General features: G+C 35.6%; 1 pseudogene; it reads left to right on the forward strand.

Annotated features, from left to right (window-relative positions):
• Positions 1-14,922, forward strand: part of LOC103609100 — a 27,160-nt pseudogene extending 12,238 nt beyond the window's left edge.
• The last annotated feature ends 7 nt before the right edge of the window (positions 14,923-14,929 follow it).

Consider the following 14,929-nt stretch of genomic DNA (forward strand, 5'->3'; position numbering starts at 1 on the left):
GTGGGATCTGAACCCTCGGCGGGAACGCCGCTGCACTCCCAAGCGGCGCACTGTAGCAGTGCGCCACCAGGCCGGCCCTAAAATGAATTTTAAAAAGATATTTTTGATTGTCTTTAACCACTGTTCTCTACTAGTAAGGATAATTAAGTGATGATTGCATGGTTACATGTGTCACTAGAATGTGTTTTGGACTTACATTTTAATGTGGGTGTGTCATGCTGGAAATCTATGGTAATTGATAGAATAATGAAGTTTTACTATGAAGCTCAGACTCATAAAGTACAGAAGCCTCCCATTTTCCAGGTCCTGAGCTTTTGCTTATCTTCTCCTTGTTCTCTGCCTTATATTGGGGATGACTAGTATCTTCACTTGGTCTAAAGAAGCATCAGCCTGAGCAGAGATGATTTCCTCCAGCCCCACCTAGATGACTTGCTGTTGGCTTCCTCCTTTCGTGTTTGTTGGAAGATAACTAAGATTTTTACCCTACATAGAGGTAATTACAACTTTTTCCTTCAGTTTTTGCTAGGCTCTAAGTAGATGACTGAGGAGGCAATTAAGCAAGAAGATAATATTATGAGGATGTGGCAAGAAAAAATTTACACTGTTCCTGATGATAGAAACAGTTAAATTTATGCAAAGTCTTCTTTAACTCATCAGAAATTTATATGACACTTGGATATTCTTCAAGTTTGACAATTAGAGAATTTAACAACTACAGTACATTTCTTTTCCTCAGTATTGAATTCTTCCAGTGAAATTAGCTAGCCAATCAACAATCCTTTCTCTAAACTGTACTTATCTAGACATGGCTTGCTTATTCCATTAGAAGGTAAATTCAGTGGATGGTTCTTATTTTTTCCACAAAGCAAACTAAATTCTTTCCATCTGATTCTTACAGCATTTGTAGAAAGGATTGTTGATTGGCTAGATAATTTCTAGCCTTGTTGTTTATCTCTTCAGTTCTCGGTGTCATTCATTTTGAAGATAAGGGTCAGCCAGCCACCCCTGGAATCTATGCTGTGATAATATGATTCTACTCAGGTGAAGGGCCTCTTGTACCTTATGTTTTTTGTTTGTTTATAAAGAATTCTCATGATGTAAGAAACTGGAGTGCTTGTCTAAAATAGTGTTGCATTCCGCCTCAAATTCTTTAAGCATTTTCTTTATCCAGGCAATGTCTAGGTTCTGTTCCCTCTAAGAAGGAAAATACGGCAAACACTTGTATACAGTTTCAAATAACCTTATGTCATACAGTAAATAGTAAATAATAAAGTTGATTCTTGACAGTTTTTAAAACTATTATTAAGCGTTTATTCTAAAATTATTTATTGAATGTCTCCTATGGGCCCAAACTGTCCCTTTCAAAGATTCTAAGCATTTCTATGATGTTTATTTTTATGACTACTGATTATAGTTTATATTGTAGTCTTGTCTATTTAGGATCCAAAGCAGGAAGGAAATTAAGATTTTTCAGCTTCTGAAAAAAGTCTTGTCTGTTAGACCCACAATTCTTTTCTGCTCTCAAAGCTCTGATTTGTTAAATCCTCAAGTCATTTGAGAGCAAGAGAGTCTGAGGGAAAGTCCGGAGTAGACATATGTATGTAGCGTGTGCTCAGTGGATGTCTGTTCTCTGTCCTCCCCTCAACAACTTTTCATCTCTGGTAGCATAATGGATTCCCAAACCAGGAGCTTGTCACAGCGGATGTAAGCTTCTCCAGGAGCGTCGGGGGTGGGGGCAGAGACCATGTCTGTTTTGTTCACTGCTGTAATTCCACACCTTGGACAGTGCCTGCCACCTAGTAGGAGCTGCATAAACATCTGTTGATAGACAGCAAAGGTGCACCCTCAGCTTTGCTCAGAACCTTGTGGAAGGCAACCCTCTACTCCACCCCGGCCTCAGGGTTAGCACCTGTTCCCTTTCTCCTCTCTTCTCCTAACTTCTTTGTTTGTCTCAAGGTTTATGGGCAATAAAAACTACCCTTTACACAGAGATTGGTAAGCCATGCCTCCCACTTTTCCTCACTTCTTGTTTCATTGCTTTCTATTTTCATCGTTACGTTTATTTAACATTGATAACATAACAGAATATTTAAGGCCCTATTCTATGGTCTTAGTGCTTAAAAAAATCTTACTCTGACCAGAGTAACAAAATTTAAATAACTCTTGTTGGTCAAAGATAAAAGTTGAATGTAGGGAATTGTTCTGTGCTTACACTTTNTTTATTTTCAGTCCATCTATTAAAGATCTGGAGAATTATAAAAGAAAGGTAAGCACCTGAGATTTAACTTTTAGTCATACATTTTGAAGAGTTATGGTGGTTTCAAGGAGTATGTGGAGGCTCTTATTTATGCTATGGATAAGGTTTAGTTTAACTAGTTGCAGTCTGAATATCTAGCGCTTATTTGCAAAAAAACTTTACCCTTATGAAACTGACATCTTAGGAATACGATACTACTTCGAAAATAGTAATGTAATACTGTGAACACAAAATTGCACATAATCTGTACATGTTAAATATTCAAGCTGTTTCACACTATCTGTATTCTTTGTGGATGCTAGGTAGATGACAGCTTGGAGAATCACCACTCATAGTTGCTCCAAGAAGATATAATTTTGTTTATAATAATAATAATGATTTTATTGTTATCCTAATTTTCAAGAGAGAATTGAGCTGTCTACAGAGTTGCTGAGATAGTGCAGGTACTCCCTTGTATTGTAATGTGATTGATGAGGCTATTTCAAGTCAGGTATAAGAAGGTAGAGTACATCTGGGGATTACTACTGGCCAAGGGTCTAGTTTCTTAACCTTCAGGTCTAAAAGCTCAGTAAAAAACTTTCCCAGGTATCTAAGCTTTAATTTCCTTGCCTATAAAATGGGTATATAATAATCATGCTTACTTCATGGGGTTTCCTATGAGAATTAAATGAATTAGCATATGTGAAGTACTTAGAGGACTGGCAGGCACATAGCAAGTGCTCTGTGTTAGCTATTATTTTTGTTATTATAACTAGATCATATTTGCTAAACTCAAGGGATACTGATTTTCACTGATACTTTAACTTGCAGAGAGGTATATTCCTTTCCAGGGAAAAGAATATTCCCTAAAACTCCTTCTATTAAGTATCACATGATCTGTGATACTAAATTAATAAGTACCAGATAACGTGGTGAGAATTAGATGAAAGAAAAGTGAATTGGATGGCCTTAAGGGATATTTCAGATAAGTGTGGCAAAGCCAAAAGGTCCTTGTATTTACTGTTGTGACCTTTCCAGGGACTACCTGTCAAGTAGTTCTCTTTTCCTTGGATGGTGCTAGTACTGACAATCTCTCTCTGTCTCTCTCTGTCTTTCTGTGTGTGTCTTTCTCTTTCCTTCCCTCCTCAGTGGGGACCACCCCTTTCCAAGGAGGGCTTAATGTCCCTTAAGAGACTTACCATGCCCTAAGAGAGTCTTGGCTATGGCTCGAGATTTTAGAATCTTGTTTTGGGACCTCTAGTCATCTGAGAAGTGTCCACATAATTTTCTACATTACATCCAAATCTCTAACTCATAGATCAGAAAGAAAACATTGTGAAGAGGGAAAGAAAATTCCTTAAATCATTACTCTTCAGTCAATCACTCCCATTTTTCTTATTACTGAAGATAAATTATGCCTTTTTCATCTTGGATATAGGGGCTTTAATTTTTTTTTTGCCTATGAAAGCTTCAGCAGTCTAGATGTAATGCTAAAATTTATTTTAACTATTGGGTGTTATAATTTTTTCCTTGATTACTTATGTATACTCAATATCAATATAATATAATGCTATTTCTGCAATATGTGACATTAATATTAAGCATACATAACATAACAAAAATGTAACTAGTTTCCAAAAAATTTTTGTTATAATGTATTACCTGTGAGGAGAGTTGTAGAAGTGAGATGAGTGGATTGCTTCAGTAAGCACAATCACTTCCATTTTGATTATGTTTGATCCTGAAAAACATCTGTTCTTGGGGGAAGTCAAATGTTATTTCTTTCTGATAAAAGAAATTTAATTATGATAATTACTGTATTAGTTTGCTAGAGCTACTGTAATAAAGTACCACAAACTCGGTTGCTTAGAACAACAGAAATTTATTGTTTCACAGTTCTGGAGGCTAGAAGTCCAACATCAAGGTCTTGGCAGGTTTGGCTTTTTCTGACGAATGCAAGAGAGAATCTGTTCTATGCCTCTCTTCTAGCTTCTGATGGTTTGTTGGCAATCTTTGGTATTCCTTGACTTGTAGATCTCTGCCTTCATCTTTACATGGCATTCTTCCTGTGTGTCCACATTTTCTCTTTTTATAAGGGTACTGGTCACATTGGATTAGGGGCCTACCCTAATCCAGTATGAGCTGTTCTTGACCAATTACGTCTGCATTAATCCTCTTTCAAAATAAGGTCACATTCTGAGATATTGGGGGTTAGGACTTCAGCATATGAAGTTTGGGGGGACACTATTTAACTCATAACAATTATGATCCTCGGATCTAATTTTTAAATGCTCAATGAGCAATAGGAATTGTTTCTTGGGTTTGTGTCTTACTTTAAAAAAATAAAGTCACTAATCAAAAATAAACAAGTGAGCCCACTAATCAATTAAACAACCCACTGCCAGCCAGGGGTTCTGATGCTCAGTGGACAAATTGATGGAGATAGGCATTATTTCATAAGCACAAATTCAGAAATGATATTTTCTTACAGATTCCAAAGATATAACACCCAATCAATTGTAGTGTGGAAAATAAATTCTAGGAAAAGAGAGGGAAACAGGCAAAAGAGAAAAAAACAAAATTTGAAAATCTCCAGATTTTATGTAATCTACTAACTAGGAAATTGTAAGGGTGACACCCATCCTGCATGTTGTGGAATTGTCCCAATCTTGCCAGGAAAATCTTACATCCTGTAAACTTCACTTTCATATCTGAATAAATGCTTAATATTTACTAGAGTGGTGAAACAAGTTATTTGATGATGATAACTTGTTACATTACCTGGCACAAACTTTCAAAAATGTGAAAGACCCATTCATGAATAACTTAAGATATTTATAGTGGTTGCCTTTTTCAACATATGACATTTAAAAGTAAGTAAACTTTAATTTTAAATGCATTGGTTATTTTTTAAAAGGAGAAATAAGTGTTCTGGTTTGATAGCTATACTTACACTGATATATTTGTCTTTAATAAAATGTTCATACAGATACATTTGGAGGCACAATTATGGTGGAGAATAGACAAATTATATTTTAAAACCCTTTTATCCAAATTATAATCTTAAACACTCATTTAAAAAATTACTGGAAAGATGCTTTCTTTTACAGAAATTTTTATCTGAGACTCCTTACATGACACAAGTAATTTTTAGTAGTTTTGGTATTTGATGCCCATCACCTAAAATAATATACTTACTGTGCAACACCATTTTTACTAGTAATGAAATTTGGAGAATAATAAGATTTGGAGAATCTTGCAAAGCAGCCAAACCCGTTAAGACATAGCTACCCTATTTATCACTATTTTTGAAAACTCTGTGCTTCTTTGTTTAAACTGAAAACAGTAACTTGAGACCAAGCTTGTGTTTTCAAAAACAAGTAGTTTAGCTAAATTAAATTTTAAAAGGTTGGATTTTACTTATTTTGAGGGTTTCTATGATACTAGATACTAGATATAGTATCTAGGGCTTCTATGATACTATGATACTAGAAAGCTGTTCGACTTTTTCACTTTTTGATTCATTACTCATATTTTGTTCTTGTGAACGTTGATTAGTAGGGCAAACACAAACTCAGGATACTCTTATAATAGAAGAAACAAGTTTTCAAAATTAGTCTAGATCTTTATTTCTATTTGTTGGAATAGATTTTTATTCCCTTTATGAAGGCAAAAAGACTTTCAAATATACTTCAAAAATGCGGGCGAAATCACAGATACTAATGAAAATTCAGAAGCATTATGAGTCTTTTTCCTTGAACTATACATGGCATTTTAATAAAACAACATTTCCTTAGTTCTGTATCCAACTGTAGCAGCGGTAACTAAAAGCATCAATTCTATGTCTAGTTGTAGACAAGGGATATCAACAGAACACTGGGTTTTAACAAGCCCTCCGGGTGATTCTGATGTCACAATAAGTTTGAGTATGTCAAAAGCCATCCCTACTCCTTCCTTGCTAACAGAACCCCTATTTAGGTATTAGTTGGAGATTCTACGATCTCAAGGAAAGTCTTCCTTGTTTCTGGCTTGGAAGCAAGTATGTGACCTAGTTCTCTTCAATGATGTGAAGGGGAATTCCCCTAGGGGTCTCCTGGGGCATATTATCCTCTTTGATAAAATAAGGGGGTATTAAAGGAAGCTCTCTGCCCTGTACCTCTAGCTACTTCTGCCTTCGACATGGTTATAGAAGGATATAATGCTTGGGACTCCTATAACAATCTTGTAACCCTGAAAAGTCCAAGAGACTGTAAACCAAACATCATAGAGCCACTGAGCCAACACACATTCATTTTTCTAAATTGNTGCTTGGGACTCCTATAACAATCTTGTAACCCTGAAAAGTCCAAGAGACTGTAAACCAAACACCGTAGAGCCACTGAGCCAACACACATTCATTTTTCTAAATTGTAGGGGGGTAATAAACCTCATTTGTTTAGTATTGGATGAGTTTTCTCACTAAGCATTCCTAACTGATATAACCAAGGTTCTATAATCTATAGCACATTACCAAAGATTATATGTGGGTTGATTTTCTATGGTATCCATTTGCTCATTTATTCATTTAGTCAGTCAACAAACATTTCTTAAGCAACCACTATGTGATAGGCACTGTGCTAGGCACCAGAAACACAATGTTAAGCAAAACAGACACATCTTCCTGTAGTCTGGGTGAACTGGTCCCAGTTATTCAGCTCACTGGCTAACTTATAACCTCTTTCCCCCTTTTCACCCAAGCTTTCAGGGCAGGTGGTCTGCATGCATTTGCCACCTGTTTCCTGTTTTTGAAATTAGGCAAGAGATTTGGCCAGTCAATACCACCCACCTCCTTAACAGATCAGAAAGAAAATTGGCCCTTAAATTTTCAAAGATTTCTGACTCCCGGTTAGTAAATGTGAAGATTTAAAGAAGGAAGGATTGAAGTCGGTGAAATTATGAAGAATAGAGATGGAGCGTGCATGAGATTAACTTCTGGGCACTATAAATAGGATAGTTTTCTAAAAGTTTGAAAAATAAAATTTTAATGCAAATAAAATACTGAATGTAAACAAATGGAATGATTTTGCAGATGGGAGAAAAATGGGTTCAGATTACCAAAAGTAAAACAGAGATTCAGGAAATAGAGAGATCAGTGAAAAGACAGTTCTTCAACAGATTTCTAAGTTCTCTATCCATAAATTCTGATGAGAGTTAAATTAACATTTGAGATCTCACCAAGTACCAGGTACTATATTTGTGACATCTCATTTAAGCCTATGTTAACTATGCGAAGAAACATTACTATCTCCATTTTACAGAAAAGGAAGCTAGGGTTCAGAGAGTAAAGTAACCTCATTATTGTAAATAAGAAGTAGAGTCTTGATTGAATTCAGTTTTGTTTAGTGTCAAACAGCACACTCCTCTCCTATGCCATACCACCTCCATAAAGACAGGGAGGAAAACCACTATAATCTACAAATTATCCTTTCATCCCAAAGTTAGAGTCTGAATCCTGGGTCAGCAGGCTGCCAGGGTAACTCTGTCTGGCATTTACAGTCTTGTTCCTGGGAATAGCTGACAAAATAGTGTCAAGTTTCTTAACAGCAGAGCCAGCAAATAAAATTTATGTTCAAAAACCTAGAATAAATACCAGAAGGCTCTTCTTCCTTTTAATTTCAAAACCAACGGATTCTAGTGGAGAAGTTTCATTTCCCTTGAGGAGGTGACAGAGTTATGCAGGGACAGTTTTAACAATATTTACACTCAGAGTTAACCTGGACATACATAGAAAGGGAAATTTATCAGAGAAATATTTCAAACAGTAACCTTTATAAATATACATCAGAAATGGTTACGCACTACTTTGTGTGTTGAACTGACAGTTAATATCTGTGGATGGACTTTTAGGTTTAGTCGTGTAGCCAAACTGTCTTTGCACAGTTATGTTTGGCAGAGAACTGGAAGTGTTAGTTGAAGAAAATAGCTAGTTAATTTGACCAAAATGCACAAATAAGGCACTTCTGGGACATCTGCACCATGGTGTTTTTATTTACTGTCATGGTTTGCAAAGCAGTTTGAGACAAATGGCATTGATGAGCCAAGCAGTCTCTGAAATATGTGAACAAGAGAAATCAGAAGAGTTGCCATATACTTTTACTTTTTAAAATGTGAACAGTTTGAAAAGAGAAAATGTGCCAGATTTTCTCTGGGGTCAGAATAGCGTAATCAAATAAATATAGGTACCAATTTAATACAATTCATGAGATTTTTAGTGAGGGATTATTTTCAATTGCCAGCTTAGTATAAACTCACAATAGGTAGATGACTTAATTTGCTATGATTACAGTCTTGTTTGAGCTGGTCAACTGCTTGTAAATGAGACATTTTAAAAAGTAGTGTAGAGGGTACTCTTGTGACATAAATATGAACCTTTCCTAAACCACTTTACCTTTAGTGCTCAACTTTAGCTTATGTGGTGGTCCACCTTATGAAGGGCTGAAACACAATTAATCATCACTCTACATCAGTCCACACTTACCTTAAAGACAATAGATTGCACATAAAAAGGAAAAACAAATTAGACATGTCTAAAGTAATTGGCACTAAGAGAAAATATCTAAACTCATTTAATGATATTCTTCATCCTCATAAACTGAAAATTATAGCTTAGGTGTATTTCATTTGTAGATTTAAATGAGTCAAAACATTAATGTTTTCTAATATGAATTCCTAGGGTTGCATTATTGTTTTTTTTCAAAGGATGGATACATCTTAATGCTGAGGATAATAAAAAGTAGATTATACAAAAAGCACACAGCTCGTGACTTAGAAATGAATAGTATGCTGAGCTTGCCACAGCATAGTAATTGGTCTTTACTATCTATCAGAAGGAAACAGTGGGGACAGAAAAGGGGAAACTCGCAGTCAGTGTTGATGGGGGATCGGGTAAACCTAAGAAAACATCCTTGAAGAAGTTGAAACCAGCCTAAGAGGAAACCTAAAAGCTCAAGGACACATTCATTGAGATTAAAACCTTGAAAATATTTTTGCCAATTAATTCTAGCCACATATTTTTTATATTTTTGGCGACTCTATAGGTGAATATTGAAAATCAATCAGTATCTATAGGTGTATATTGAAACATAAATGCGATGTTCTTCAGGAAGCAAAACTTGAAATATCTATTGTTACATTTCAGATAACAGATGGACTAAACAATTCAAAAAGCAATTAATTTAGGTGCAGAAACACCAAAATGGTTACCAAATATTTGGTAAAATTATTTTCCAGGTTATGAATATTTGGATCCAGAAGATAGAAAAGGACTCTGAAAATAAAAAAGGATCATATGTTGCCTTATTGAATACCTTAAAATCCCCTTAGAGGTATAATTATGGAATCGATTCAAGTGCAAAATCAAGAATAGAAAAGCATCACCTATTTTCCTGAGATTTCTTTCAAAACTATTATTGCAACTAAGTTTTTAAAGTTTAATTTAATTAGTATTTTGTGGATCAGTATCCCTAAAGAAAATTTGCAGTTAGCCCTATTCAAAGATTGAGGTGGCATAAACTGATACAATAAAAGCCTTCTTGTGGTTAAAGGAATCAAAACCTCAGAAGTTTTAATCATTTTTTTTCTGGATATATAAGTAATATATGCTCATTATAAAAATATACATGCTCCTTATACAGAAAAGTATGAAGAGGCAAATAATCACTATAACTATTTTTATTGAATCACAGACAATTTCAATGAATTTTATCTCCAAGATCAACTAATGCCTTCATTTACCAAGGAAGAAACAGACCTTTCATGGAGGTAAAATAAATTACCCAAAGACACAAAGTTGCTTATTAGCAAAGATGGAACTCTGTCTCCTGATTTCTAATCCAGAGCTTTCTTCTAATGCAACATGTATGCTTCCCATTCTCATTCTGAACCCCGCTCTTCTGTTCACTTTTATCTTTACAAAGTTGCTTATTAGCAAAGATGGAACTCTGTCTCCTGATTTCTAATCCAGAGCTTTCTTATAATGCAACATGTATGCTTCCCATTCTCATTCTGAACCCTGCTCTTCTGTTCACTTTTATCTTCAACCCTTTAAGTTCTCCTTAACTCAGTTCCCTTTCCAAGCCCATAATACCACTCATTGCCAACCCTATCACTAAAAACCTTCCCTACCTCCAGAAGGACAAACACACACATCCCACACCCCATACCTATGTGTCTGTGTGTGTTTGTGCACACATGTGCACAAGTAATGGACCTCTGGGATTGAGTTGATGTACATTGTCCATGATAAAGACCTTATACAGTTATTACAAGATTAAGTGAGAAAACATGAAAGTACATTGAAAACTTAAAAGACCTATGCAAATGTTGTTATTCTTCTCTGTAGAACATTTTCTAAATAAGAAAAATTATTTTCAAAAATACATTTCTTCTTGTACCATAGAAAACCTCATCTCCTGTACCTTATAATAAATCTGTATCTAATGCTGCTTTATAAATAGCTTAAAATAACCTCCTTAATATTGTAAAATCTACACTGATCATGTCCCCTTTAAAAATTCTATCTCTTATTTCCCTCTACAGTGCCAAGAAATTCCTTTTGACTGTTTTTGAGATAAAATTTTTTTATAGCCCAACTCCCATGTCTTTTAAAACTGATTACAAAATTCAGCAGTAAGCAGTCTAAATATAAAAACGGAAAACCTCCAGAATATTTCCTTTTGATTTAGTCTCCCCTTTTCATATATAAAAATATAAAATTGACCTTTTTGCCAACCTGTTTAATATTATTTTATCCATCTTATAGGTGTACAGTGCTCTGAAAGGGGGGCTGGAATTCACACTGAAATTCTCCAGCATCTCCAGATATTGTTCCACCCCACCTCCCAGTTTTATGCCATCCTCCATAACAGTTGGTGCCTGAGTCTCTGTTATCTTTAAGGGAGCCAATAGGGAGAAAGAGCTGTGTTTGTGCTTATTGACATCACCTGTGTTGTACCAAGCTTATTAGATTGAGGAGAGGCAGAATAACAAAGCAGAAACAGCACAGACCTTACAGTCAGAGAAGTCTAGGCTTCCATCCTAGCTCTATCCCTCTCTAGGAAAATGACTCACTGAGTAACCTTACATGAGTTGTTTTACCTCTCTGAGCCTCGGTTTCTTTATGTCTACTCTAGGGATAATAACAGTGTTACTTCATAGGGGTGTTGTGAAGATAAAATGAGATAATTTCTGATAAGCACCAGTATAGTACTCCAGATATGTGGTGGCTTTTGTTATACATGTGACTCAATGAAGATAACACTGCACCGAAACATTTCTGACAGACATCCTTGGGAGGGGCCTTCTTATTTTTAGCTGTTCTCATTGTTGAAGTAATCACTCAAATCAATATTTTCTAATTGCCTCAGAGAAGAGGGCTTTGTGCAGACCACATGATAAAGGTGTTCTTTATAGAGCTAGGTTTTTCCTTTATTACATTACTGGTCGGTGTGAGCACAGATTCAAGGACCCAAGACTAGGGACATTATCTAAGATTTTATGGCAGTGAGATTCCATTATCTTTTACTATGCTGTACTCATAATTGACATGTTATGATAATTGGGCATTTTATGATACTTGAGGAAAAAATCAGCAGTGTAGAAATAATATTTACTGAAATAAAAAAAATAATAGAAGAGCAGGCACAATAATTATACCAATAAGAGGTGGGGGTTGGGAGGGAGGTGGAAAACAGGGACTCTTACACTGGACAGGTGGATTGTGTCTTAAATGAAGCATTAAGGAACTCTGAAATTTTTTGCTGATAGCCCAGAATGCAAACTTCATCAGTATAAATGTATGGTCAGCTTAGTGGGAAGTGGCTTCAAGGTGCTGCTTAGAAACAGGTATGCAGAGTACAGTGTCTGAGACAGAAGACTGAGGATATGAGCATGTATAACAGGAACTCTTCGCTTAGATGGATGAAGTCCTCTGCGCTCTCTTCTGTGAGGGCTTTGCAAGCTAACTGCGCAATTGAGAAGGGTGCCAAGAAGACCAATGAAAATGTCTGAACACTTTAGAAATCCATTCCTGTTTACACAGCCTGAAGAAGGCAAGGCTGAGCAATATCTCCAAAATGTGAAGGGGATATAGTTGTGGTGATACTAAGCTGCTAAGCATCTGTTGGCTATATCAAAGATACTAAGCTGCTAAAAATACAAGAGACGGGACTTTGCACTGTGACATGAGAGAGTTAGGCTAGACCGCAAAAGAAATGACCTAGAGCAAAAGTTGAGAAACTAAAACATTTATTAAACGGAATTTGAATGTATTTACTGGTTGTACTTGGAGAACATTAAAGTTAATTTAATTCCATGCTTTTAGTTACCAGTAAGTGTAGTAGACAAGATTTCTCTTTTCTTCTTTCCACATTCTCTTTCTTTTTGATTCAGATCTCCTGAGATCACATTTGGCCTACATTTATCCCAGTTGATACTATTATTGAAAAATGGCAAACTTTCCTTTTAAACATACATCTTTTTAAAAAAATTGAGGTAAAATTCACCATTTGAGCCATTTAAAAGTATACAATCTGGTGACTTTTACTATATTCACAATGTCGCACGACCATTGTCACTATCTAGTTCCAGAACATTTTATCACCCCAAAAGAAAACACTGTACCCATTAACCACTCACCACCTATTCTCTCCTCCTCTTAGCCCCTGAAAACAACACATATGCTTTCTGTCTCTATGGATTTACCTTAGGAATATATAACTTTTGGAATCTTCTAAATTCTGCATTTAATTTTTTAACTAGAAACTGTAAACTACTGTGTGTTTCTATATGTAAGAAAAAGAGAAAGAGAGAGATTGCAATAAAAGTCAGCATTCATGAGAAACTTTGCAAGTTCAAATCTATTTGAAATATTCAAATTATATAACTTTTGGAATCTTCTAAATTCTGCATTTAATTTTTTAACTAGAAACTGTAAACTAGTGTGTGTTTCTGTATGTAAGAAAAAGAGAAAGAGAGAGATTGCAATAAAAGTCAGCATTCATGAGAAACTTTGCAAGTTCAAATCTATTTGAAATATTCAAACAAAATGAAGACCTGGGAGGATACTTACCTTTCAATTAGATGTCTATAACTTAAAATGGGCATCTGAACTTAAATCTCTCAAAGGTCTGGTAAGTCATAGGTTATAGAAGTATCAACGTTTTTGAAATTTGCCTGTAACATTGAGAAGACTTTTAAATGGAAATGCGGCATTATAGCTCCTAAGTTAGGGTAAAAACTTTCACACCCAGTAGAAGCTCTGTCCTGGATCTGAGCTCTTCCTGTAATAGTTAGTGATAACCCTATTATTTTTTTTCTTTGGAGCAGTGGAATAGTGACCATTCATTATTCTGCCTTTGTCTTCGTGAGCACATCAGCTACAGCAGAGGAAACTGAAGATGCCTGGCGGGTAAGTGTAAAAGCAACCTAAAATAAAATAATAAACCCCCTTTTATTTTCCAACCATAAATAGTTATCAATTTTAAATTAGAATATACATTTTATTCTGGCTGCAATTTTTTTAAAAGTTGGTTAACCTATTTACAAACTTTTAAAAATGTTGAAATGAACTTGAAAATTATCTCTTTTTGTAAATTCACTTAAAACTTGCATGGCTTTCTTAGTTGTAACTACATTGACAGGAAAATTGTGTACTCTGTGTTCTGGAAAAACTACATATGACTTTTAGAAGAAATCTTAATTTTCAAGTAGTTGAATGTTTTCTCGGAAGGAGGAAGAACCAGTACTGTCTTGTGATTTAAGAGATGCATTGTAATCTAGAATGTCAAGGCTTGAGAGATGTCTGTCGTTTTACATTTTGTTTGTATTTTGAGGATTTTTATTCCATTTTCATTTTCAATTCCTTTCCATTAGATGAGCTCCTAGTAATATATCTTGACATTAGGATCTAGGATTCCTCTGCCAAACCTCTAATACCTCACTGGTTTTGATGTTACAAATCTTGCTTGTTTTCTTTTCCGAGTATCTTTCCTATTTGTTTCAGTGTAATCTCCCATCTGTTCTTTTCACCATTCTCTGTTTTGACTTCTGGGGACTTGTTGGTGACAATGGAGAGCAGAGACTCCATATCACATTTTGACGTATACATGGACTTAGCTACTATTTCCATAAATAATTTCCAGTGTCCAAATTTTTTTTAAACCTACGTAACCTCCTTTAATCTACCTGGAAGTTGGAGACTGCATAACACTCCTTCTTATGACATGTGATAATTAATGTAAAGCACTTGGAGGTCCTTGTTGCTGAGACACGCTGTGGCAAATGTACAAAAGTACCATTATCCTTTGTGCCTGCGTGAGGACCTATCAACAAAATTCACCTCTGATAAGAGATGGCCACAATGTGGAGGGATCTACCCGTTCCCTCCTTCCAAGGTCCCTCATCTGAGTGTACTTTGGTTCACTTCTCAAGGATGTATGGATGCATGAGCGTATTCTGTAACTTCAGCAGACATACCAAAACTTCTCCGACTGAAAAGAACTCGAAAGTGTTGTGTGAAAGGGAAAAAGTGAGCTTGAAAAGGAAAAAAGCAGTTAACAGCAGTAAACTGTAAATCCCCTATCTCTGTTCTCCAGACCACATCCCAACCGAATCCAGCCGCACCCGCCCTAGACCTTTGGGGCTCCTGATTGAGAG

The sequence above is a fragment of the Galeopterus variegatus genome, unplaced genomic scaffold, assembly GCF_000696425.1.
Source record: "Galeopterus variegatus unplaced genomic scaffold, G_variegatus-3.0.2 Scaffold158, whole genome shotgun sequence".
Lineage (NCBI taxonomy): Eukaryota > Metazoa > Chordata > Mammalia > Dermoptera > Cynocephalidae > Galeopterus > Galeopterus variegatus.